The 26877-nt window shown below is 41.2% G+C and overlaps 1 protein-coding gene across 4 annotated transcripts in view; it reads right to left on the reverse strand.

Moving 5' to 3' along the window:
• Window positions 1-2168: 2168 nt before the first annotated feature.
• LOC134226456 (atypical protein kinase C) overlaps window positions 2169-26877 on the reverse strand; it is a 576984-nt gene continuing 552275 nt past the window's right edge. For 2 of the 4 annotated variants that reach the window (XM_062707234.1, XM_062707236.1), the window contains exon 14: window positions 2169-4043. The gene's annotated coding sequence lies outside the window, so the exon portion shown is untranslated. The remainder of the gene's footprint in view (window positions 4044-26877) is intronic. The other 2 variants (XM_062707233.1, XM_062707235.1) reach the window with 1 other exon arrangement.

The following is a 26877-nucleotide window of genomic DNA, read 5'->3' on the forward strand; positions in this document are numbered from 1 at the left end:
CCTGGAGAAAGATAGAGGAGCGAAGAGAAGCCGAAGCCGCGATAGAGCGATCGAAAACCAGAGGAGCCAACGTCTTAGCCCGTCAACGATACGCGGCTCTTGAGAAGGAAGTAAAACGCTCATGTCGACGGGACAAGCGAGCGTGGGCAGACTCTCTGGCCGACGAAGGAGAGAGAGCCGCCGCAACCGGGGACATTCGCCTCCTCTACGATATCTCACGACGCTTAAGCGGGGCGAAGATGAATGCAACGATGCCTGTGAAAGACGCGAATGATCAGTTATTGACCGACCCAACTGACCAGCTGAAACGCTGGTTCGAGCACTTCTAACAACTTTTTCAAGTGCCAGCCAGGCCATCACCACCTCGGCATGATCTGCCCAGGATCCGACGTATAACACGCGTCAATACCGAAGCTCCATCACTGCTAGAGATTCAAACAGCCATCCAAAGCATGAAATCGAATAAAGCCCGGGGGGGTCGACCGCATATCAGCCGAGATGCTCAAAGCTGACCACATGACATCCGCTCAACTACTGCATCGTTTATTTCGTAATATCTGGGACACCGCAACTTTCCCGGTCGACTGGATGCAAGGTATCTTAGTGAAGGTGCCCAAAAAGGGTGACCTGACTGTGTTCGATAACTGGCGAGGCATTATGTTGCTGTGTACCGTTCTCAAAGATCTGTGCAAAATTATCCTAGCCCGGATTCAGGAGAAGATCGATGCGACTCTCCGGCGGCAGAAAGCCGGATTCCGTTCCGGAAGATCCTGTGTGGACCATATTGTCACGCTCCGCATCATTCTGGAGCAGGTCAACGAATTCCAGGAGTCCCTTTACTTGGTATTCATTGACTACGAAAAAGCTTTCGATTGTCTCAATCACGAGAATATGTGGGGCGCCCTGAGACGCAAAGGAGTTCCTGAGAAAATCATCGGCCTCATCGAGGCACAGTACGAGGCCTTCTCGTGTAGAGTGCTGCACAATGGGTTTTGTCCGACCCGGGTCGTAGCTGGTGTGAGGCAAGGATGTATTCTATCACCGTTACTGTTCCTCATCGTAATCGATGAGATTCTGGTAGATGCGATTGACCGTGAACGAAACCGCGGGCTGTTATGGCAGTCTATAACCATGGAGCACCTAAACGACTTCGAATTGGCGGATGACGTTTACACTACTCGCGCAACGGCGCTCTGATATGCAGAGAGTAAGCTCAACGACCTTGCCGATCGCTCCTCCTCGGCAGGTTTAGTCATCAACGTCAACAAAACCAAATCGTTGGATGTAAACACGGTGACTCCTTCCAGTTTCACAGTAGCCGGGCAACCAGTGGAGAATGTTGAAAGCTTCCAATATCTTGGTAGCCAAATGGCGTCAGACGGCGGTACCAAGATCGACATAGGCGCACGGATCAAGAAAGCAAGGGCTGCCTTTGCGAGTTTAAGAAATATCTGGAAAAACAGGCAGATAAGTGAACGCACCAAAATACGAATTTTCAACTCTAATACTAAGGACACACCTGTGGTACTTGTACCATGGTACAAGAGGACAAGAAAATTATTCCAAGACTATCTTTGATAAAGACAATAATCGATACGGTACTCATTTCAAGATTCTTGTACCATGGTACTTATACCACCAGTGTGTCATTAGTATAACGTGAAATCTGTGCTGTTATACGCTAGCGAAACATGGTGTGTATTAGTGGAGAACACTCAACGGCTGCAGGTGTTCATTAACAGATGCCTGCGGTATATAATTCGGGCCTGGTGGCCTCACAACTGGATCTCAAACAACGAGCTCCACCGTCGTTGTCACCAGAGGCCGATAGCAACAGAAATTCGAGATCGGAAGTGGGGCTGGGTCGACCACACTCTACGTAGGGGTGGAAACGAAATCTGTAAACAAGCATTAGACTGGAACCCAAAGGGACATCGCAGCAGAGGCAGACCCAGAGGCTCATGGCGGCGAAGCCTCAATAAAGAAATAAAAGAAGTCGACCGAAATCTAACCTGGCAACAGGTTAAAGCGATAGCCGGGCAACGCTCAGGATGGAGATCTTTCAAGTCGGCTTTTTGCACCACTGGAGGTGTACAGGATCCATAAGTAAGTAAGTAAAAAAGTGAAAAGGACTTTCGAAGAAAATGTTTTTACAAACGATGAACGAGTTATTCGAAATATTCAAATTATGCATTTATTTTCTTCATTGTAATAATGTCTCATTATAATCGTTTGTTTCTTCTCTTCTTTTTAAATTTAACATGTTGGAAGAAAGAGTGTTAGAGCGCGGAAAAATACTGATAACACCTCAGTACGAATGTGAGAAATGATTTGAACCTAAGTAGAACAAAATTACTTGTTAAGTACAATTTTCTAGATAAGTAAGTACAACTGTGTCAATACAATCATAACAGAAATCGGAACGAAAGAGCAAACATAAATAAATACTATAAGTTGCAAACTAAGAATCCAACGTGCACACCGCTTCGACGTTTCGATCACCTACCCATTGATTTCTTTCAGGGTCATCGAAAAATTTCCTTTATTTTCCCTAACTGTCTAAACTTAAGTACTTTTAATACGAGTAATACTTTTCTAACAAAAACAAAAAAGCGAACCGAAACGAAGCCAAACCGTCGCACGTAGAATCCGAAGTTTTCTTCCTAACCTAACTCGACACTAACTAATATGAATGAAAGTTGCGCAACAGAGTTCGCTGTTGCGGTTGTTATTGTTGTCATACACACATATGAAAACGAATAGATCTAACCTAAATAATCGATTCGGCACATCACGATCGCAAGCGTTGTTGTTGTAAACAGATCGCAGCACGCCATGGAATGGACAGTATCCTTCCCCACCAGTGTAGTGTGTGGGAGAAGCGTGTTTCTCTTCTTCTTCTTTTTCATAGGAAAAATATATTCACAGACGATTAAACAAAGTACTCTACTAACAGGTAACAGGTGTTTTCGTTAAAGGTTATGCTTGGAAAGGAGTTTCATCATCAATGGAATGTGTTGACTTTTTTCTTTAAGTTTGTCAATAAGTGAACAGTCGTCCCACCTTTGATTACGTTTCTACAGGAATAGATTTGCTTTTTTTTTGCGTTTGGATAGATAGCTAGAGTGGGTCTCACCGTTTCTCAGTTTTTTTCTAGGTTAAGGTAATTCATCAAATGGTTTATAAAAATGTCTTTTCTTTTTACCGTTTCCCATTGTGGTTTTGAATAATTTGAATGATTTATCTAACGCGGTTCACTACTGTTAGGATTTCGTCTTTCTCAATTGCAATTTATTTAGTTCTAATCAGTAAATCAATTTTCTTAACTTTCTGTCTTTTTCTTCCAGTGTTTGATTTTTTAAAAGTTTAAAATCTCCTCAATTGTCTTAATAATTTTGCGCTTGAATAATGTTTTATTAGCTAAACTTCATTTTCACCTATACAATATGCAATTAGTTTGTCTTTTCTGTTGTTAACGCTGTGCAGTTTATCTATTTTGTTTCAATGCTTGTTTTGTTTATGGAACTGTTTTCCATACTGAATAGTTGTTGAATAATAAATGTTATCCATTTCTTTCGCAACTAGTGAGGCGTTTCGAAAGAATCATTCTCTTCTTTTTTTCTCACACGCATGTTAAATTGTTTATAAATTTCACTCTATCTTGGACTTGAATGTTTCGAAAGTTTTAGGTTAGTCTCGCACGCGACGAACTAAATTTTGTAGCGTGTCTCTGCTGGTTTCACTGTACTTCTTTTTTTCTCAGTGCTAATCCAATTGTTTCAGATTTTGTTGCCGATAATATTTATATAAGTTTGGGTTTTTTTCGTGCGTGCATAATTCAGTTAGTCAAATCAAACTAAGATTAAGTATCGATGGCTAAAAAAAAATAAATCCAATCAAATGAAAGAGGGACCTTGGTGTTAGTTCAGTGGCAGGCAGAACATGTGCTGCAGGAGACTTTTCTGAGGCGGCGGAGGTAATTGAAGAATACTTAGTTCATCCACAACGGAATCGTAATCGCTCGAATCGTCACCGTAAATCTGCTAGAACAAAATGTTTCGATATAAATGAGAGAGGAAAGTAAGCGGAGAAAATGATTAGTATATGGGATTTGATTGAACATTCTGCAATCGTTCGTAGCTTATAGATATTGTGGAAATCAACCGAACAAACAACGGAAAAACCGAACAGAGGAACAGTGTGGAAGTGTACACGCGCGGATGGGATACATAAAAAATGCGGGCAGGTGAATAAATCGTGATATTGGCAACACTGAAACGAACGAAAACTGTCACATTCAACAATAGGGATAGCACCAACAAAATCACATGCAGCGAATAATTCTAGCACGTTTTTGAAAAGGTCGAGAATGGAGAAATAAAATAAACAAAAAGAGTTGAACGAAATTAAAACTTTTTTTCAAAAATTGTGCTAAAATTATTACAAATCAAACTACGGCAAACTGTGAACATTCAATTTATCATCGAACATCGAATAGTATTAGACTGGACAGATATTAAACCCAGAGTTATTGACAATTTCACCACAAAGAAATGTCTATACTTGGAATCATTTTCATTGTCAATACGACGTTTCTATTCCATCGAGCCAACTGGGCAAACGTCAATTTTCTATTAATTTTTTTTAATTGTTCGAACAATCTACCACCATCAGTGTCCTGAAGAAACTCTCCGTCTTCGATTGAAAGATTCTTCTATTTCTTCTATTTTTATATTATTTTATTCTGCATTTTTTCTTTCTGTTCTCCGGTGCTTACATTTGTAGAATCCAAAGCACTAAGATTTTTCTTACAGGATTTTAAGACTTGGAATATGATTTTATAAATTTAGGTATTTTTAGATTTTTGGATGTTAGATTTGTTTAATTGGATTAAGGTACACCGGGGCAAGTTGAAATCCGGGGTAAGTTGAAACGGAAGCTGTAATTTAGATCGGAAATGACGGAAAGCCCTGGTTATTTTTTTTCAACAAACTAATCTCCTAAACGCGCCTTTTGATTGCCACTCCCGAAAAATTGCAGCTACTAAAAGCAATCCCTGCCATTGTTTATCTTCCACATAATGTACATATTGACATATGAGTTGTAATTGTAATTTGTAATTTTGTATTTTGGTCGTTTGAAATTGCTCCGCATTTTCAACCCATCGGGACAAATAGAAATGCGTAGTGCGGGGTAAGTTGAAACAACGATTCGAAACGTAACCTCGCAATTAAAAGCAATATTTTTTTCCAGAACTCAATATGGTCCGTAAATAGGGGAACTGCCCCAACCTCCATCTCACAGAACATATATTCATCTCATCGCGAAACAAAGGAATACGGCATCAATTTAGTCGCTTCTTTTTTGTCAACATGCATGCTCACTGCTGGACAAAATCACAAAAATAAGAAACAAATCAAATTTCTGTCCATTGTTTTTTTTTTGATGGGATGAATATCGGAGCCATCCCGCCATGAATCCAACCCTCCTACAATTTCCACTAAAGAATAGAATGAAAAACTCAAAGGTACAGCCCAAATGGGTTGTAAGCAAAGGTGACGTTGCACTACGTAGCTGTATGTTCGATGAGATCAAAGCAAGCGTTTTTCAAGCCCAGGGTGAATCTGTTTTCGTTCAGTTCAATCAAAGGTAATTGCCTATTTCCGGGGATTAAACCACCCGACTTGGACGTTAATTTACAATGTTATGAAAACTCATATGTGAATATGTACTGTTTTCGTTGTTTATCCTGTGCTCTTGAGATTGAGTGAGCATTACGAACCCTGGTGATGTATATTATTTTTAGACCAACATTTGGAAAGGATGATGAAAATAAAATTTTCAAATAATCGAGGATGAACAACACTCTTAAGCGATCACACATCCAAATTATCGCCCGGTATTATTATCCAAATGGTATTGGAATCTTCAAAGCTTGTTACGCAACTTTGGGATACGATTCGTATATTGCACATCAATACTGGCTCGAGCGTTTTTCACCGAATAACTCACGAGAAGATAAACCATTTAGGGGAATTGTGGGTAAAATCGACACCACTTCAAATCTATGATTTCAAGTGATTATCGGACAGAATTTCGACACACTTTGAATAAACTATTGATTTTTTGTATTTATAGTCATTTTGTAACTAGCGGAGACGTATAAAAGTCATAATAAACAGTCATTTAGCATTGATCACCATTGAGGAGATGAGGTATGTAAAATTTTCGCATCGGTGTATAAGCTTTTATGACAATAATTTGTTGATTTTCAGTATTTAATCCATCTCTGATCCATAGTGGAACATCATTGTGTGTATGTTGTGGAAGAATAGTTAACTTTTGTAATTATAAGCGGCCACATGGATCTTATCGTGATTATGTTATCAGTTGGGGTAAATTCGACACCTGTCATCGAATCACGAAATACCTCTGTTTTATTAGACTCATCGTTCGCATAATGTAATTCCAAATGATATTAGGAAAACGAGGGGCTTGGGGAACTTAATCATAGACTGTTTACAAACCATGTCACTTCATTGGGCGTGACAATAGGTCTAGGGAGGTAATATTGAGTAATCAAAGGAAAACCGGCCCAGGTCGGATAACAATATGCGCTCAGAGAGAAGAACCGTATTTTTAGGCTTTATTTTTGCTCTTTTAGATATATTCAAATCCATTCTCTAGTTTTGTTATTTCAGGTGCTATCCACTTTCACTCCTGTAACAAATATGTAGCTTGTCACCTACGGAACTATAGTCATTTTCATTTCTTGTCATAACTGCACGCATTTATTTTAAATCGCCGTTATAGACAACTTTTTAAAATAAGTGAAATTTAAATGTAGGTCAATATTTACAGTAGTTAGTAAGTAAATTTGTTATTAACATTCTTATACTACTCTATATATTTTTCACTGGACCCACTAAAGAAACTAAATAAAAATATGAGATGTGTGGTGATGATTTTATACATCTAAAATTTTCATTTTCAACCTGTGAATCGTTTATGAGTGACCCTAAAAATATCAAAATTAATGTTGTTGAACATTTTTCAATTATGTTGTAACATCATTTAGAAAATTGTTCTGATGATCGATTCCATAACGACTTGATGTGTCGGTTTTTACCACTTCATGTGGCGTCGATCTTACTCTGCACCCAGCTGGTTGGGCTGGAAAGATTGGACTGTTCGCATTTTCATCATAAATCAAATTCTATCGAAGAAATATTGTCCTGAGACTTCATGGATTGGAGCCAAAGTATGCTTGTATGGAAATTTCTAGGACCGGAAAATTCGTTACCACAGATTGGGGGAACTGTAAAGTTGTTTAAGGTGTCGGTTTTACTCCACTTTTCCCTGTAGCATGTTCAAAATTTCATCGAGAAGGCTAACCACGTCCACGTCACGTAAACGAAAACGAAACTGCAAACTAATAAATCATATTTTTTGGCCAGCTCAAGAGTATAACAATTGAGTAAAGTTGAACCATAATTTCCATTTTCAGATCTGCATCAAGGCTTACGAATTCCTCTCTTCACTTTTCTGGAGCTTATACTAGATGTTTTGATGTTGTCATAACTTTTGGGAAAATGTTGTTACAACAATTTCAGTCATTTCGCGACCGCTCAAACTTTTGAAAAGGGCTTAATATTTTGACTCTGTAATCAAAAATATTTAAAAATTTCCAAACGACATCGAATTTTTGTTCACAAAACATCAAGAACAAATAGGGAAGAACGTTCATTATAGTAGAATATTGATATTAGTGTTGCTATGATGCACACTAAGGAAAAAAAGACAAGTTTTAGAAAAAAGCGTTTTTTTCAATCGCGTTTTCTCAAAATGGCGCAAGTTTGCGCAAGATGTTTCGTGGGATGGGAATCTGAAAGTACGCATCTCAAATATGATCCTCAACTAAATATCTCCGCGGGGAAATGCGGGGGAAAATGTGGCTGACTTTTAAAGTTTGAAATACCTCTATTTTCAGTGTTTTCTCTGTATTTTGATTTTAATTGTTTTTTTCTTTCATGATATCACGATTTTTATTATCTTTACAATGCATATGGCTCAAACCCTTGCCTATTATGCTGTGGTTGAGCACATTTATCGATTTAAATATTCATATAGGGGAACTGTACCGGTTTTGGCCATGTTCCTAATTTGGCCAATTTTGCAAATAACTCCAAAAATAAAGCAATTCGCGAGGGTTTTGATTAGTCTCCATCAAAAGATATATCCCTCACGGTTCAACGCTGCTTTCAACTGATCGATTATTTTGGAAAAATATGGGTTGGCCAAATTAGGCACTAAGTTGGCCAAAACCGGTGCACTTCCCCTATTTCTATATTTTTTTGGAAAAGATGATTAATTTTATACACATAGTTGCTTTCCATTTTAGTTTCGCGAAAAATTATTTCAGCTGCATGTGGGACTTTAACTCCGACATCATTCCATTAAGTACACGGACGTATTACCAATTATACAACAGCTGTATTTGCGATAAGTTGTTCCATAACCATCTAATAAAGATGGGATATCAGTCAATTCCCCGTATCCATCGAATCTGCTTTGCAATCATTAATACGTCCGTGTACTTAATGGAATGTCTTTCTATTAGGATTATCTACATCTTTGAATTTTTGGGTTTTTGGAGCTGAAGACTTTTAAAGTTTTTGTTTTTCTGAGTTTTTGATTCTGGATTGTTAATGTTATGAAATCTAAAATTTAGATATTTTAAATTCTTGGAGTTTTAGACCTTCCTAAATCTTCCAGTTTTGGTAATGAGGTTATTGAATTTTTTGATTGTGAATTGTTAGATTAAGGATTTTTAGATTTTGGATATCGGATTTTTAGATTTTGAAATTTTGATTTCAAGACGTTTAGATTACTTTACTTTTGGATTTTTTAGATTTTCAGATATTTGGATATTTTTGATCTTTGGGTTTTAAGACATGTGAATTTTTGAATTTCTGAATTTTTAAATTTTCAACATATGCATTTTTAGTTTTATCCATTTTTGGGTGACAGAATCTGTGCCAAGTTTCTTAGAAGTGCTCGCGTTTTGTACTACTGATATGGAAGTATTGCACTAACTAAATTACTTTTATTTTTTCACGCATGCTGCGACGCAAAGCAAAGCTGAATCAACAAAATGACAGTTGTCCTGCCGCCCTCAGAGTCGAGTGGTGTGCCCCTGAAAACGCGAGCACTTTGAAACTTGATTCTGTCAGAGTGACCTTAAGGATTTGCTGTATGATTATTTGTATTTTAGATTTTAGAATTTATCAATTTTTATATTCATACAGGGTATCGACTCAAATCATGGGGAACATGGAATGGGTAGATTTTTAGTCTAGAGCAGCGGTTTTCAACCTTTTTCTTGAGAGGAACCCCTTCGTACTTTCGCATGATTTGAGGTACCCCCTCTCGAAAGTAAGCTTCCAATCCTCTTTGAAAAAACTTATAATTCTGAGCCCTTTTGAAGGGAAGCTCTTTTGGCTTTTGAGTTCCTTTAGAGAAGCCTGCGCCTCTTTATTAGAGGCTTCTTGAGCCTCTAGTAGAGAAAGGGAGTTCAGCATGGTTTTCAGGTTAAAGGCGGTTTTCGAGTCACTCAAAAGGAAGCCTGTAGCATCTGGAAAGAACGCTTCTGGAGCCCTGATGAAGTATGCTTCCCAAGCCCTGTTGAAAGAAGAATTCTGAGTTTCTTGAAGCAAGGCTTCCGAGCCTCTTGAAAAGAAGCTGTAGAGCCTCTTGAAAGAAGGCTTCCGAACCACTTGAAAGTAGACTTCCGACCCACACACTGCAAGCAGGCTTTGCGAGCCTTTGTGAAGAAAGAAAACAGCTAACCACTTGAAAGGAAGCACCGAACCTCTTGAAAAGAGGCTTCCCTAGCAACACACATGCTTCACATAGGTGCCTGCAACTCCATATGTGGCCAGATTTAGTCACAATCAAGTTGCTGCAACCATTTTGTGTCTGACTTGTGCTATAATCGGGTCCGAGCCTCTCGAGAGGAGCCTTCCAAGCCTAGGGACCCTGCCTCTTGAAAGGAGGCTTTTGGGCCTCTTGAAGAAAGAAGCAAGAGCATCTAGAAAGGCTCTTGAAAGGAGGCTTCCGAGCTATGAGAGGAGGGTTCGGAGTCTCTTGAGAGAAGGCTTCCAAGCCTGCTCTTGAGGAGGAGGCTTCTGGGCCCTCTTGAGAGGAGGCTTCCAGGCCTCTTGAGAGGAGGCTTTTGAGTCTCTTGAGGAGGAGACTTTTGGGCCACCTCATGGAAGGAGGCTTTGAGCCTTGAAAGGATCCTTCCAAGCCTTCGGGGCCTCTTAAAGGAGGCTTTTGAGCCTCTTGCAAAGAGGCTTGAGCCTCTAGCAAGGTTTTGAAAGGAGGCTTCTGAGCTCTTTGGAGAGGAGGCTTCTGAGCCTCTTGAGAGGAGGCTTCTGAGCCTGAAAGGAGGCTTCTGAGCCTCTTGAAAGGAGGCTCTGAGCCTCTTGAAAGGAGGCTTCTGAGCCTCTTGAAAGGAGGCTTCTGAGCCTCTTGAAAGGAGGCTTCTGAGCTCTCTTGAAAGGAGGCTTCCGAGCTCTCTTGAAAGGAGGCTTCTGAGCCTCTTGAAAGGAGGCTCTGAGCCTCTTGAAAGGAGGCTCTGAGCCTCTTGAAAGGAGGATTTCTGAACTTCTTAAAAGGAGGCTTCTGAGCCTCTTGAAAGGAGGCTTCTGAGCCTGTTGAAAGAAGGCTTCTGAGCTTTTTGAAAGGAGGCATCTGAGCCTCTTGAAAGGCGGCTTCTGAGCCTCTTGTAAGGAGGCTTCCAAGCCTCTTAGAAGAAGGCTTCCGAGCCTCTTGAAAGGAGGCATTCAAGCCTCTTGAAAGGAGGCTTCTGTGCCTCTCGAAATGAGGCTCTGAGCCTCTTGAAAGGAGGCCTGAGCCTCTTGAAAGGAGGCTTCTGAGCCTCTTGAAAGGAGGCTCTGAGCCTCTTGAAAGGAGGCTTCTGAGCCTCTTGAAAGGAGGAGGCCTCTTGAAAGGAGGCTTCTGAGCCTCTTGAAAGGAGGCTTGAGCCTCTTGAAAGGAGGCTTCTGAGCCTCTTGAAAGGAGGCCTGAGCCTCTTGAAAGGAGGCTCTGAGCCTCTTATCGGTATGCTTCGTTCAGTTACGTATTGCTTCGCCAAATCGAATCCAGTTTTATATTTTTTTCCGTGTAATGTTTTAGCAACATTATTGTAATTTTACTACAATCGAAGGATGATTCGTGCTCCACCTCTTGCGCTTCTAGATTGCAAAAGAGTTATATTTGATGACACATACGCAAAGATTGTTTCTTTCGAAATAGTTGCAACACAGTGAAATTTTCAGTAGTGGAACAATTTTGCTGCTGCTTAGTTTCAAGCTCTTGAAAGAGGCTTTGAGCCTCTTGAGGTTTTGCTACTTGAAGGAGGTTTTCGAGCCTCTTGAAGGACGCTTGAGCCTCGCGATGCTCGAGCCTCATGAATGAGGCTGATCTTAGTAGGCTGAAGTTTTGAAAGGAGGTTTCGATCTTAAAAGGAGGTTTGGGCTGCTGAAAGGAAACTTTCGAGCCTCTTGAAAGGAGGCTTCGAGCTCTTGAAATAAAGGCTTTCGAGCCTCTTGAAGAAGGCTTTTAAGTCTCTTGAAAGGAGGCTTGAGCCATGGAAAGGAGGCTTACCGAGGCTCAGCTTGAAAGGAGGCTTCAAAACCTCTTGAAAGGAGCTTTCGAGCCTCTTGAAGGAGGTTTCAGTAAAGGGCTTTTAATTCTCTTGAAAAGGCTTCCGAGCCACTTGAAAGGAGGCTTGGAGCCACTTGAAGTGAGGCTTTCGCCTCTTGAAGGAGGTTTCGTGCTGCTTGAAAGAAGGCTTTCGAGCTCTTGGAAGGAGGCTTAGCAGCCTCATGAGATGGGCTTTCAGCCTCATTAATGGAGGCTTGAGCCTCTTGAGTAGGCTTTAGCTTTGAAAGGAGGTTTCGAGCTCTTGACAGGAGGCTTTTTAGGGTTTGAAAGGAGGTTTTGGGCTGCTTGAAACGAGGCTTTAGGCCTTTAGAGGAGGTATTAGAGCCTCTTGAAAAGGAGGGCTTTGAGCCTCTATAAGGAGGAGGCTTAGCCTTTTGAAAGGAGGCTTTAGCTCTTGAAAGAGGCTTTAGGCCTCTGAAGGAGGCTTTAGCCTCTTGAAAGGAGCTAGCCTTGAGAGGGCTTCGAGGCACTCTTTGCAGGGGCTAGGTCTCTTGAAAGGAGGCTTGGAGTCTCTTGAAAGGGGGGCTTTGAGGCCTCTTGAAAGAAGGCTTTCGAGCCTCTTGAAGAAGGCTAGTCTTGAAAGGAGGCTGAGCTCTGGAAGGAGGCTTTCTAGGCTCTGGAAAGGAGGCTTGGGCCTCTTAAGAGGGAGGCTTTCAGGGCCTCTTGAGGAGGCTGAGCCTCTTGAAAGGGCCTTCGAGCCTCGAAAGAGGCTTGAGTGCCCTCTGAAAGTGAGCTTCAGCCTCATGAAACAGGGTTCCAGCCTCTTGAAAGGAGGCTTGAGACTCATAGAAACAGCGTTCCGAGCCTCATCAAACAAGGGTTCAGCCTCTTGAAAGGAGGCTTCCGTGCCTCATAAAACGGGTTCTCGAGCCTCTGAAGGAGTTTCCCGAGCCTCGAGAAGGAGGCTTTCGAGCCTCTTGAAGGAGGCTTCCGACCCTCTTGATAGGAGGCTTGAGCTCTTAAAAGGGAGGCTTGAGGCTCTTGAAAGGAGGCTTCGAGCTCTTGAAAGGATGCTTCGAGCCTCTTGAAGGAGGTTTTCAGCCTCTTGAAATGAGGAAGCTTTGGGCTCTTGAAAGTAGGCTTACGAGGTTCTTGAAAGGAGACTTGAGTTTTTGAATGGAGGCATCAGCCTCTGAAATGGGTTGATCTTGAAAGTTACTTTCCATTCTTGAGAAGAACTTCGAGCCTCTTGGGAGGCGAGGCTCTTGAAGGGCTTTCCAGGCACTCTTGAGCCTCTTGCAGGCTTCTCTTGAAAGGAGGCTTTCGAGCCTCTGAAAGGAGCTTTCGAGCCTCTGAAAGGAGCTTTCAGGCCTTTCTTGAAAGGGCCTTAAGGCCTCTTGAAGAGAAGCCGAGCTCTTGAAAGAGGCTGAGCCTCATGAAAACAGGGTTCCTGAGCCTCTTGAAGGAGGCTCGGACAGAAACAGCGTTCAGCCTCATCAAAGCAAGGTTCAGCCTCGAAAGGGGCTTCACGTGCCTCATAAAAGAGGGGTTCCTGAGCCTCTTGAAAGGAGGTTTCCGAGCCTCTTGAAAGGAGGCTTTCAGCCTCTTGAAAGGAGCTTCCGACCCTTGATAGAGGCTTGTCAGCCTCTTAAAGGAGGCTTTGAGGCTCTTGAAGGAGGCTTCCGAGCCTCTTGAAAGGATGCTTCCGAGCCTCTTGAAAGGAGGTTTCGAGCCTCTTGAAATGAGGCTTTCGAGGCTCTTGAAAGTAGGCTTACGAGGTTCTTGAAAGGAGACTTCCAGTTTTGAATGGAGGACATATGGCCTCTTGAATGAGGCTCGATCCTCTTGAAAGTTGACTTTCCATTCTCTTGAAAGCAACTTCTGAGCCTCTTGGGAGGCTTTCGAGGTTTTGAAAGGAGGCTTTGAGCCTCTTGAAAGGAGGCTGAGCCTCTTGAAAGGAGGCTGAGCCTCTTGAAAGGGAGGCTTAGCCTCTGAAAGGAGGCTTAGCCTCTTGAAGGAGGCTGATTCTCGGAAAGGAGGCTTCCTGAACCTCTTGAATGAGGCTTGGCCTCTTGAAAGAGGCTGAGCCTCTTGAAAGGAGGCTCCAGCCCCTTGAAAGGGGCTGAGCCTCTTGAAAGGAGGCTTCCAGCATCTTGAAAGGGGAGGCTTCTGAGCCTCAAAGGAGGCTCTGAGCCTCATGGCATGGTTCCAGCCTCTTGAAGAGGAGGCTGAGCCTCTGGAAGGAGGCTTCAGCCTCTGAAAGGAGGCTTCAGCCTCTTGAAAGGGGCGTCCGATCCTCTTGAAAGGAGGACTGGAGCCTTCTGAAAGGGGCTTTCGATCCTCTTAAAGAGGGAGGCTTAGGCTCTTGAAAGGAGGCTTAGCCTCTTAGAGGACTTGAACCTCTTGAAAGGAGGTTTTCAGCCTCTTAAAGGAGGCTGAGGCTCTTTGAAAGGAGGCTTTGAGGCCTCTTTGAAGAGGCTGAGCCTCTTGAAAGGAGACTTTCGAGCCTCTTGGATGGGACTTTAGCCTCTTGAAAGGAGGCTTCGAGCCTCTTGAAAGAAGGCTTTGAGCTGAAGGTGGCTTTTAGCTCTTGAAGGAGGCTCGGGCCTCTTGAAGGTGGCTTTTAAGCCTCTTGTAAAGGGAGGCTTTAGATTTCTAAGGCTAGCAGCCTGTTGAAAGAAGGCTTTCAGCCACTTGAAAGAGGGCTTCCAAACCTTTTGAAAGGAGGCTTTCAGGCTTTGAGAGAGGCTTGCTGCTCTTGAAGGAGGGCTTGAGCTCTTGAGGATTGCTTCCGAGCCTCTTGTGAAAGTGGCTAGCCACTTGAAAAGGGCTTCAAACCTTTGAAAGGAGGCTTCCAAGCCTTCTGAAAGGAAGCAGGGTCTCTCTTGAGGAAGCTATCGAGCCTCCTGGAAAACACATCTGAGCCTGTCGAAAGAGACTTGGAGCCTCGTAATAAATATAACGAGCTGCGTGAAACAGACTTCCATGACTCTTGCAACGAAGCTTCTTTTCGAAAAATAAAGCCTTCATGCCTCTGATATGGAGGCTTCCGAACCTTCAGGCTCTGGATTTTAGTCACTCGCCGTTCTGTCCTTTTGATCTTATGTCTTACAGCTATCCACACACTGTACTAGGTTGTGGTGGGTATGATTAAAGGCTTTGATATACTCTACGGTCTCGTCAATAGACACCGGGGTCTTCAAACTTCGGTTTGGAATCAGTTCATTAATTTTATGGCTGGAACCGGAAAGACGTTACATCCGTTACATTACATTACGATGATCGACATGCATATTATGCATCTGTCCTTAATTGTTTTTTTAACGAATACTATCGAAATGTACCGAAATCCTTTCCAAATTTCTAGTAGGAAATGTATCCGAAATTCCCGAAGATTTGTTCTACGAATTTTTCGGGGATATTTTTCCAAATTTCTCATTTTTTTAGGATTAATCAAAGTATCCGTGAATTTTTTTTGTTCAGATCACTCATTAAAATAAATTTGGATGGAACGCAGGTGAGAATGCGTGCAAGTTGACTTCTAAAGTACTGAAATTTGAAAACGGATTTTTGAACTACGCAGACTTCGGATACTCTGGAAGGGACTCCTTGAAGTTATTCGAGGTCTGAGGTTAGAAATGATTCGTTGGTCCTCAAGGTAGGCAGCTCGTTCAAGGAGTCAGTTCCTTGCTTTTTCAGATTGGAGTTGTGTTGGGCAGCCCTGCCTTTCTCAATCCTAGTTGACGATCTTTCTTGCGTCTCACCATGCTAGTGGAAGCAATAGCAACAGCTTTAAGGCAAATGACTGCTTGCACACGATGGCGAAATGAGAAAATACCTTCTTCAACGCAGGCGGCCTCAGTGGATTTGGAGGGTAGAAGCCTGGTACTGGTTAAAAACCGAAAATAGTATGTTGACGAGCTCCCGGCGAGCTAGGCAATTAAGCTGTAGTCTATACAATTCGTCAATTTGAGCTTGGCCTATCCGGAACTGGATGGCCCTGTTATTAATCTTATACTATGTTTACTTTTACGCTCTGAATACATGTTATTCAAATTATCGACAAAAAAGCTCATCAAGATAGCCGAATAACATTTTACAAGGCCTAGATGCGAACATAGTATTATGTGGTTCAGATACGGTTTTATAAAATCTGCAATTGCTTAACCGCTCTGAAGTAAGGCTGAAAGACAGTTCAAGGTCAATATAGACACCGAAGTCTTTACAAGCTTCCGGCTTGGAATCAGTAGTTCATTAATTTTAAGGGTGGGACCGGAAGACGTTACATACATTAGATGGATGGCATTAATCGCTGTTTGAGCTCGGACACGCGTTCGCGTCAGGTGTCGACGACCAGAATGTCATGTCTATGTTCTTGGGGAGGCAAATACCGAAAGTGACCGCTAGAACAGACTTCGGGATCTCAGTCTCGCTGAGTAGGTTCTGGGACCGAGTTGTAACAACGAAAACCCAGGAAGACCGGCGGAAAATTGTGTACAGCTAGTATGTCCTGAGAAGCCCCAGCTTGATAGACGCTAAACCTTGGGCCATGAAATATTTTATTAGGATTTCAAATTATCCTTGATTCCAGAACTTGTCTACGGTTGCCATACTAGTTTGGATATGTTTCAACCAATTCTTAGACCTCCCAGGATGTAATGGATATAATAAATGTATATTGAAGCTTTGAGTACTAAAAAGATTTTCTTGCAGCTGTAGATCTTAAGTCCAGATTTCAAGGATAGTTTGGATGACCAGAATACAAAACAATCTTGCAATAATGTCTCTTGATCTTCCAGCAGATGTTATGAGATCCAATTGAATGCAGTTAGAAGCTCTGAGTACTGAAAAAGATCAAAACTATTTTACGATATTCGTTGACCTTCAGAAGGTGTAATGGATATAATTGAAGACATATCGAACTTTGAGCACAAAAGAGCTTCTAAGCGGCTGTGAATCTCGAGTCTCAAAACCAAGGACAGTTTGGATGACCGAATATCAAAACTATTTACGATATCTGTTGACCTTCCTAATAGATCTCAATGGATACAATTAAATGTATATGAAGCTTGGGGTACTGAAACAATATTTTCATGTAGTTGTATGCTCTCAAGTACCTATCTCAAGGAATCGAAGCTTTGAGTACCGAAAGCATCTAAGTAGTGAATATCGAATCCGAACTCAAAGATAGGTTTATGAAATATCTCAGAACTGTCTTACGATATCCGTTGACCTCTCAGAAGATGCTTGGGTACCGAAAAAGTTTCACACAGATGTAGATCTTAAGTTTCGAACACAAGAATAGTTTGGATAGCCATAATATCCCAGAACTACGTTAGTGTTTTTTTCATCTTCATAATATGTAGTGAATTTTGGATAGCCTAGGAGATTCAAGGAAGATTAAAAATAGTTTATTGTATATCACGATAACTCTGGACGATGGACCATGGTTTACCAGATCGTTGAAAACTAGTTTTTCGGCGGAGAAGAGGTTTTCAATATTTGATCCCCTATTCCATCGGGGTCAGTAAATTTCTCGCTACTTCTGGCGACAAGGTATAAGCTTATCAAATAAAAGACTGGGGCTTCATTGGGCATCTTCCATCGACAGCATTTCGTATGACAGTTTGCATGGTTTGCTCTTTCGAGTCGAGGTACGCAATGCCACCCTGGTTTATTGACGAACCAGCAATTCCGATGGGACTGACAGGTTAAGTTCCTGATATAAGCCCTCAAACTCGACTGGATAACCATCTCGAGGGCAGCTGAATCCAGAAACATCTCAACTCTGTAGTTCCAGTTCCGGAATCCTGGTATTACGTATGTTGATTCTCGCATAATGGTGCAACGTCCCGTCAGGCTAACGAATGAAAACGGGAAGCTAAAACACGTCTGTACTACTCAAGGTTTGATGTTGGAGGTAGTGTTAGGAAAATGAAAAATGTCCGGTTATCACGGGCGACTTGCTAGAATGTCGACAACTGGTCGATAGTGAATTAACACACCTAAAATTACCAAAAGTGGCCGAATATGGCGAATAAACTATTGAAAGGGACCCCAGGTGATCAAAATTGTCAACTGTTAATCCATCATTATACTAGACTCAACGTGTAGTTACATTCTGCCACAACAATTCTGATTTAATAAGGTTCTGAACTTTTCGTGAGTATCTTTTTACTATTTGAAATTTATTTTCGAAAAGCTAAAACTATCAGATTTTAGGAGGTTAAGGATTTTTTTGAAAAAGATTATAACCTAGATTTCGAATAATATTCTAAGATTCAAACTTTTTTCTCTGGTAAGTGTAAACAGGTAAGTACCATTCCATGTATGTATCCGTTATTTATAACCAATTATCCGGCTTTTGCATGTTTTCCAATATTTACGATTGATGAATTTTTGAGTTTCTGCATGATTCACTCCAACGAGAACAACAGCTGCAATTAACTTGACCCATCCAGCATTTTAGCATTTTCTGTGCTTCGTAGCTTTATTCGACTGTAAGCTTTTTTCTTTCCTCAAACAAAAAAGGTTATTTTTGCTCTCACCTCACAATGGATGCTGAATGTGCCTTTGAGCCGTTTCGTTTTTTTCACGGATCCGCATTCCGACGGTGTCCGTCGAGGTGTAAATAATATTCGCCGTCTCCACCTTTGTTGAGATGGAAAATTTACCGGAGGCAAACCAACACCCACACTGCCCTCTTCCATTTATTTAGATTATTTGTTTGCTGTTCCTCAGCCTGCACAGATTGCTTTTTCCTCTGATGCCTACCGTTGCGTTGTGAGTTATTTCAACCAAATAAAAACATTGAAGTTCAATGCTTTTTCCCACTCTTTTCTGATCTGATTGGATGGTAAATTTTCCAATTTATGCTCTCTTTTGTGAATCAGAATGTTTTGACGTTGTTTATATTCTTTTTTTTATTTCAGATACCGTTTCTCTTTTTATTTCATTTGATGGAAAATTCTGTCTAATAGCTAGAGCAAAGCAAATTACGCCTCCGTTCAGACCACGCTCGAATCGGATCGGTTGGCCAACTTCCACCAGAATTCACCGACGAACCGGTCCACCTGACGCCGGATGATGAGTAAGTAACGTTTAAAGATCGATGGGACCATTAAAAAAGGGATCCATAATTAATGTAATTTAACATTGATTCAGTTGTACGCGTGATTAATGTTTTCATGCAAGAACCTTCAATAATTCTCGCTTTTCCTCCCACTATTTTAGCCGCGTAATTGACAAGATCGACCAGAGCGAATTCGAGGGCTTCGAGTACGTGAACCCGCTGCTAATGTCGCTGGAAGACTGCGTTTGACATCACGCATCCTGCGAGCTGCATCCGTACAATATGCAGGTAAGTGAAGGGCTGCCCACTGAACAGTGCATTCTCCTTCATCAAACCAAGATTCATTTTGTACACTCACACACTAACCTCACCACTCAAACACGTTTGCACTCACACTAAAGTTATGTGGATTCAGCGGGATGATTCAATGGACAGATATTTTGAATTTTGACGTTTCTCACTTAGAATAACATTCTTCAGCCCTACTTTCCGAATACTGCCATTTTGCATTCAAACTGGTTGCATCTCAGTTGAAGCATAGAAATACCAACAAACTGATTTTGTACTTTTCCTCTTGTTTTTCTCCCCTCCATTCGATATTTGTCCCACTATTCGTTCTTATTGTGTAAATTCGAATTTTACCATCCCAATTCTTATTTATCTCCCGATTTTCCAATTCGTAAATGTTTTACTCGAATCGCTTTATGGTTTTTAGTTTTGAAAACACACAGCCGTTCTATCACTACCAGAGACAATTTTGCAACCATTTACTCCTAACAATACTACTACTACTACCTACTACAATTACCGCTACGATACCGACAGTTAGAACAGTTAGAACTCGGCCTCCAAAAGAAACCGATGCCAACAGAGACAAGAACGTCAATCGAACCAGTACCCATTAGTTATTTCTGTGACGATAACTAAGCCCAGTTTGAGATTTCGGAATTGCTGTGTTTTTGAATTATGATTTCGATTTTGGTTTTAATGCGAGTAGTGAAAACGAATCATCCTTTGTTCGGAACGATTCAGTTTTATGATTTAGTTTTTTATACGGAAAAAAGTAAGTAGCGTTGTCAGGTTTTGCTGCACGATTGCAATCGCTTCCATTTATCATTGGTTTTCTGTTTCATTGAACACTAGTTGAGTGATTTTCCGCTAAAGCTTTCTTATGGTTTCGCTCACTACATACTTTGTTCTTTATTACGCGATGAAAAAATGTAATCAGGACGGAGACTCGATTGTTTGAGTTTTCACACACAAGTGCTACATCGGTAAGAGGTAACAACCGAGACCCACTGGTTTGTTTTGGAATGGCGTTCTTGAGATGAGACCCTGATTTGGCGACCAACATTGTTTATCATTCCCTTAGGCTTTCCTCAATGCTGAAAAACTTTGAAGCTGATTTCTGTAATGCAGTTTATTTGTGGCTGCTGTGTTAGAATGGAATTTAATTGGAAAATATTTATAAAAATTGAAAACATCTAAAAAGAATCTAAGCACAAGAATCTAAAAATCGAATAAATAAATAATTAAGAATCAAAATATAAACAAATCAATCGAAAATGACCAAAACAAAAATCGATCGATGTAATGAATAAATAAAACAAATTAATCACAGAATCCATTGAAGCAGACGAGTTAAAGAATCAGACAAATTATTCGAAGCAAACAAAACAGTATCTTTTAATCGGATAAATTTCTAATATCAAAACCATAAAGTCCAAAAATTAAACGAATTAAACGAATCAAACGAATCAAAGACCAATCTATTTAGTTTCAAACAAATTAAAGAAGCAAGCATCAAACAGAATTAAATGATTTAGGGGATCGAAAGAAGCTAATCAAAATAATCAAAGTTATAAAAAACAACAGATCAAAAGGGTCCAAAGAATCAAGGGTTGAGGAATAAAAAATAAGAAAACAAAACATTAAAAAACCAAACAAACGAAACAATAAAACCAAACAAATCAAACGAATCAATTCATTCATATTCGTTTGATTCTTTCGATAATTTTATTCGTTTTATTAGACAAATTCAACGAATCAGACAAATTAAATGAAACGTCCCAATCAATCGAAGCAGACAAAAGAATCAGACGACTATAATAACGCATAAAAACAATCAAATCAAACAATCAAATGGAGACAATTCAAATAAATCAAACGAATGAAATTAATCAAACAAATTGAACGAGTTCGTTCTAAAAAACTTTTATTAACTTTTTAGGAGACTTTCAGCCTAAGATGGCCTAAATCATTCTAAACAAAGATTTAATTGAAAGAATAAATATATTCAAACGAAAGAAACAAAACAAATGAATCAAACAAATCATCGACTCAAACTGAATTATAAATCCAACAAATCAAACGAATCATTGAAGCAGAGAAAATAAAAGAGGAAACGGACCAAACGAGTCAGAAGACCAAAAAATTAAACAAATCAGAAAATTCACAGAATCAAAGTAAAATTAAACAATTTATAAAAAAAACATTTAGCCAAAGTATAAAAAATCATATGTTTTGAAATTTAAAAATGCTGTAGTCCAAATGTTAAAAGAATTCAAAACTCAAACGAATCTAAGAATTAAACGAATTGTAGAATCAAACAAATCCAAAAATCAAATAAATCAGAAAAATCATTCCTAACTAAACGAATTAAATGTTGACGAATCAAGCAATGCGAAATAATCAAAAATATAGAGTATTCAACTGATCAAAGGATCCACAAAAAGAGTTAAAATAATCAAAAATCAAAACAATAAAAAAAACAATAAAACGAAAACGAATTAAATGAATTAGACAAATAAAACAAATCAAACGAATATCAAATTTTACGAAAAATCCAAAAATTCAAACATCTAAAAATACGAAAATTTCAAAATTCCAAAACCAAAAATTTAAATCCTTGTATCTAAAAATCCAAAAATTCAACAACTCAAGTCCAATAACTTCAAAATTCAAGATCTAAAATTCAAGAACCAAAAGAAAATCAATTCAAAAGGAGATCCAACAATCCAAATTTAAAATTTTGAAATCTTTTCAAAAAATTAAAAAACGAATTTTTAAATTTCAAAGGCCATAAATTTAAAATTCAGGATAATAATAAAGATGGAAATTTTTAAATTCTAAGTCCTAAAATCCAGAATGAATGCTCGAACCCAAAAATCAAAAATCAAAAACTCAAATGTCTTAAAATTTAGAAATCAAAAATTCAGAAATTGAAACATCCGAAAACCAGTGAATTCAAAATCCAATTCCATAAATACAAAATTCAAAGGGTTTTGAATCCAATCAAAGATCCAAAATTTATCAACACAAAAGTCAAAATCTATTTTATTAGAAAAATATCCAATTATCCAAAAATCAAAAACTTCAAACTCAAAATCCAAGAATTCTAAAAAACATATATATTCGAAGAGATTCAAAATTCAAAATCTAAAAATTAGGATTTCTTCAAAATGCCAAAGCTCAAAAATCTAAAATTCAGAAATTCAAGCATCTGAAAATTCCCTAGCAGAACAATTCACATTGATTTGGTTGAAATAACTCATATATGACGTATAATAGACTGATTTACAACATGTGTGTTGCTCGGTCTTCAAACCCTTATTTAGAACTCTTGAATATCAAAAATGAATAAATCTACAAACCCAAAAACTTTGAAATTCAAAAATTCTAAAATTTTTAAAATCTCAATTTCAATATTCTAAAAGTTTAATGGTTTGAAAGTTTTAAACTTCAATAATCCAAAAAAAACAATCAAAAAAAAGAATCGAATCAATAAAAAAGAAATTCACGATCTGAAATCCAGAAATATGAGAATCTGAAATTCCAATAATCCAAAAATCAAGAGATTCTTGAATCAATAAATTCGAATTTCAAAAAATTCAAAGATCTAAAGTTCAAAACTTAAAAATCTGATGATCAAAGAATCCAAAAATTGAGAATTTATGACAGGGTAGTCGACACCCTAGAAACCTGGAAAACCAGGAATTTTGATTGAGGTCAGGAAAAAATTCGTAAAATTCAATATTGAATATTTAGTTATTTTTTGAATTTATTGTTTTTTATTGACCGTTCGATGTCTCTAGATCACGGTTCTCTACCTGCATGTACCCTGAGGATTTTCCTGGTACTAGGGGTACCTCGGACAAAATGCATAATGGCGGACATATTACAATTTCAATCAAAATTCATTAATAAAGTTTTGATAATTGTGTATTTTCTATTTCAAAAATTTATGTTGTACATAATATGTGATGCGATCATTAAATCCCAATTGAGACAACCAGCACAATGTATGAAGGGCTGCGGAACAAAAGATCAAAAAATCAAAACGTCGAATGAACAAAATGATTTTTCACTAAAACTCGGTTGCTTCGTTGCAAGAGGTTAGAAGCATCCTTTACGACTCTCGAAGCCTTCTTCAAGCAGCTCAAGGCTTCCTTCATGAACATCTTTCAAGAGTTCGGAAGCATCTCCTTTCAAGAGGATCGGAAGCCTCCTTTCAAGGGTTCGGAAGCCTTCTTTCAAGATTCAGGAAGCCTCCTTTCGAGGTTCAAGCCTCCCAAGAGGTTCAGGAAGCCTCCTTTCAAGAGGTTAGAGCCTCCTTTCAAGAGAGCTCAGGCCTCCTTTCAAGAGGCTCAGAGCCTCCTTTCAAAGAGGCTCAGAAGCCTCCTTTCAGAGGTTCAGAGCCTCCTTTCAAAGTTCAGAAGCCTCCTTTCAAGAGCTCAGAGCCTCCTTTCCAAAGCTCAGGCCTCCTTTCAAGGCTCAGAGCCTCCTTTCAGAGAGCTCAGTCTCCCTTCAGAGGCTCAGAAGCCTCCTTTCAAGAGGCTCAGAGTCTCCCTTTCAAGAGGCTCAGAGCCTCCTTTCAAGACTCAGAAGCCTCCTTTCAAGAGGCTCAAGCCTCCTTTCAAGAAGGCTCAGAAGCCTCCTTTCAAGAGAGCTCAAGCCTCCTTTCAAGAGGCTTGAAGCCTCCTTTCAAGAGCTCAGAGCCTCTTTCAAGAGAGCTCGAAGCCTCCTTTAAAAGAAGCCTCCTTTCAAGAAGGCTCAGAGCCTCCTTTCAAGAAAGCCAAGCCTCCTTTCAAGGCTCAAGCCTCCTTTCAAGAGCTCAAGCCCTCCTTTCAAAACTCAACCTCTTCAGAAGCTCAAACCTCCCTTTCAACTCAACCTCCTTTCAAGAGGCTCGAAGCCTCCTTTCAAGAGGCTCAGAAGCCTCCTTTCAAGAGGCTCAGGCCTCCTTTCAAGAGCTCAGAAGCCTCCTTTCAAAGAGGCTCAAGCCTCCTTTCCAAGAGGCTCAGGCCTCCTTTCAAGAGGCTCAGAGCCTCCTTTCAGAGGCTTGGAAGCCTCCTTTCAAGAGCTGAGCCTCCTTTCAGAGGCTCAGGAGCCTCTTTCAAGAGAGCTCGGAAGCCTCCTTTCAAGAGGCTCAGGCTCTTTTCAGAGAGCTCAGAGCCTCCTTTCAAGAAGGCTCAGAAGCCTCCTTTCAAGAGGCTCAGAAGCCTCCTTTCAAGAGGCTCAGAGCCTCCTTTCAAGAGGCTCGAAGCCTCCTTTAAGAGCTCAGAGCCTCCTTTCAAACTCAAAGCCTCCTTTCAAGAGGCTCAGAAGCCTCCTTTCAAGAGCTCAGGCCTCCTTTCAGAGAGTTCGAAGCATCCTTTCAAGAGTTCAGGCCCTCCTTTCAAGGATCAGGAAGCCTCCTTTCAAGAGTTCGAAGCCTTCTTTCAAAGGCTGGAAGCCTCCTTTCAAGAGGTCTCAGAGCCTCCTTTCAAGAGGTTCAGAGAGCCTCCTTTCAAAGAGGTTCGGAAGCCTCCTTTCAAGAGCTCAGAAGCCTCCTTTCAGAGAGCTCAGAAGCCTCCTTTCAAGAGAGTTCGGAAGCCTCCTTTCAAGAAGTCCTCGAAGCCTCCTTTCAAGAGGCTCAGAAGCCTCCTTTCAGAGCTCGACCTCCTTTCCAAGCTCGGAAGCCTCCTTTCAGAGGCTCAAGCTCCCTTCAAGAGCTCAGAAGCCTCCTTCAGAGGCTCAAGTCCTCCTTTCAAGGCTCAGAGCCTCCTTTCAGAAAGTAGGCCTCCTTTCAAGAGGCTCAGGCCTCCTTTCAAGAGGCTCAGAAGCCTCCTTAAAGGCAGAGCCTCCTTTCAAAGAGCAGAGCCTCCTTCAGAGCCTCTTTCAAGAGCTCAAAGCCTCCTTTGAGCTCAGAGCCTCTTTCAAGAGAGCTCAGAGCCTCCTTTCAAGGGCTCAGAGCCTCCTTTCAAGAGGCTCAGGAAGCCTCCTTTCAAGAGGCTGGAAGCCTCCTTTCAAGAGCTCAGAAGCCTCCTTTCAAGAGGCTCAGAGCCTCCTTAGAGGCTCAAGCCTCCTTTCAAGAGGCTCAGAGCCTCCTTTCAAGAGGCTCAGAGCCTCCTCAGAAACAAACCTCCTTTCAAGAGGCTCAGGCCTCCTTTCAAGAGGCTCAGAAGCCTCCCTTTCAAGAAGTCAGAGCCCCTTGCCTCCTTTCAAGAGGCTCAGAAGCCTCCTTTCAAGAGGCTCAGAAGCCTCCTTTAAGAGGCTCAGGCCTCCTTTCCAAGAGCTCAAGAGCCTCCTTTCAAGAGCTCAGAAGCCTCCTTTCAGAAGGCTCAGAAGCCTCCCTTTCAAAAGAGCTCAAACCTCCTTTCAGAAGACTCACCTCCTTTCAAGAGCTCAGAGCCTCCTCAAAGCTCAAGCCTCCCTTTCAAGAGCTCAGAAGCCTCCTTTCAAGAGGCTCAGGCCTCCTTTCAGAGGCTCAGAAGCCTCCTTTCAAGAGAGCTCCAAGGGAAGCCTCCTTCCAAAAGAGGCTCAGAAGCCTCCTTTCAAGAAGGCTCAGAAGCCTCCTTTCAAGAGGCTCAAGGCCTCCTTTCAAGGCTCGAAGCCTCCTTTCAAAGAGCTCAGAGCCTCCTTTCAAGAGAGCTCGAAGCCTCCTTTCAAGAGGCTCGAGCCTCCTTTCAAGAGCTCAGAGCCTCCTTTCAAGAGCTCAGAGCCTCCTTTCAAAGAGCTCAGAGCCTCCTTTCCAAGCTCAGAAGCCTCCTTTCCAAGAAACTCAGAGCCTCCTTTCAAGAGCTCGGAAGTCCTCCTTTCAAGGGCTCAGGAAGCCTCCTTTCAAGAGGCTCAGGCCTCCTTTCAAGAAGCTCAGAGCCTCCCTTCAAGAGAGCTCAGAGCCTCCTTTCAAGAGCTCCAGGCCTCCTTCGCAAGAGCTCAGAAGCCTCCTTTCAAGAGGCTCAGAGCCTCCTTCCAGAGCTCAGGCCTCCTTTCAAGAGCTCAGAAGCCTCCTTTCAAAGAGGCTCAGAAGCCTCCTTTCAAGACTCAGAAGCCTCCTTTCAAGAGCTCAGGCCTCCCCTTCAAAAGGCTCGAGCCTCCTTTCAAAAAGAGCTCAGAGCCTCCTTTCAAGAGGCTCAAACCTCCTTTCCAGAGAGCTCAAGCCTCCTTTCAAGAGGCTCAGAGCCTCCTTTCAAAGAGGCTCAGAGCCTCCTTTCAAGAGAGCTCAGAGCCTCCTTTCAAGAGGCTCAGAAGCCTCCTTTCAAGAGAGCTCAGAAGCCTCCTTTCAAGAAGGCTCAGAGCCTCCTTTCAGAGCTCAAGCCTCCTTTCAAGAGCTCAGAAGCCTCCTTTCAAAGAGCTCAGAGCCTCCTTTAAGAGCTCAAAGCCTCCTTTCAAGCTCAAAGCCTCCTTTCAAGGCTCAAGCCTCCTTTCAAGAGGCTCAGAAGCCTCCTTTCAAGAGGCTCGACCTCCTTCAAGAGAGCTCAGAAGCCTCCTTTCAAAGGCAGAGCTCAGAGCCTCCTTTCAAGAGCTCAGAAGCCTCCTTCAAGAGCTCAGGCCTCTAAGAGGCTCAGAAGCCTCCTTTCAAGGGCTCAGGCCTCCTTTCAAAGAGCTCAGGCCTCCTTTCAAGAGGCTCGGAAGCCTCCTTTCAAGAGCTCAGAGCCTCCTTTCAAGAGGCTCAGGAAGCCTCCTTTCAGAGGCTCAGGCCTCTTTCAAGAGCTCAGGAAGCCTCCTTTCAGAGGCTCAGAGCCTCCTTTCAAGAGCTCAGAGCCTCCTTTTCAAGAGCTCAGAGCCTCCTTTCAAGAAGCTAAGCCTCCTTTCAAGAGCTCGGAAGCCTCCCTTTCAAGAGGCTCAAGCCTCCTTTCAGAAGCCTCCTTTCA

This window comes from Armigeres subalbatus, chromosome 3, assembly GCF_024139115.2.
Source record: "Armigeres subalbatus isolate Guangzhou_Male chromosome 3, GZ_Asu_2, whole genome shotgun sequence".
NCBI lineage: Eukaryota > Metazoa > Arthropoda > Insecta > Diptera > Culicidae > Armigeres > Armigeres subalbatus.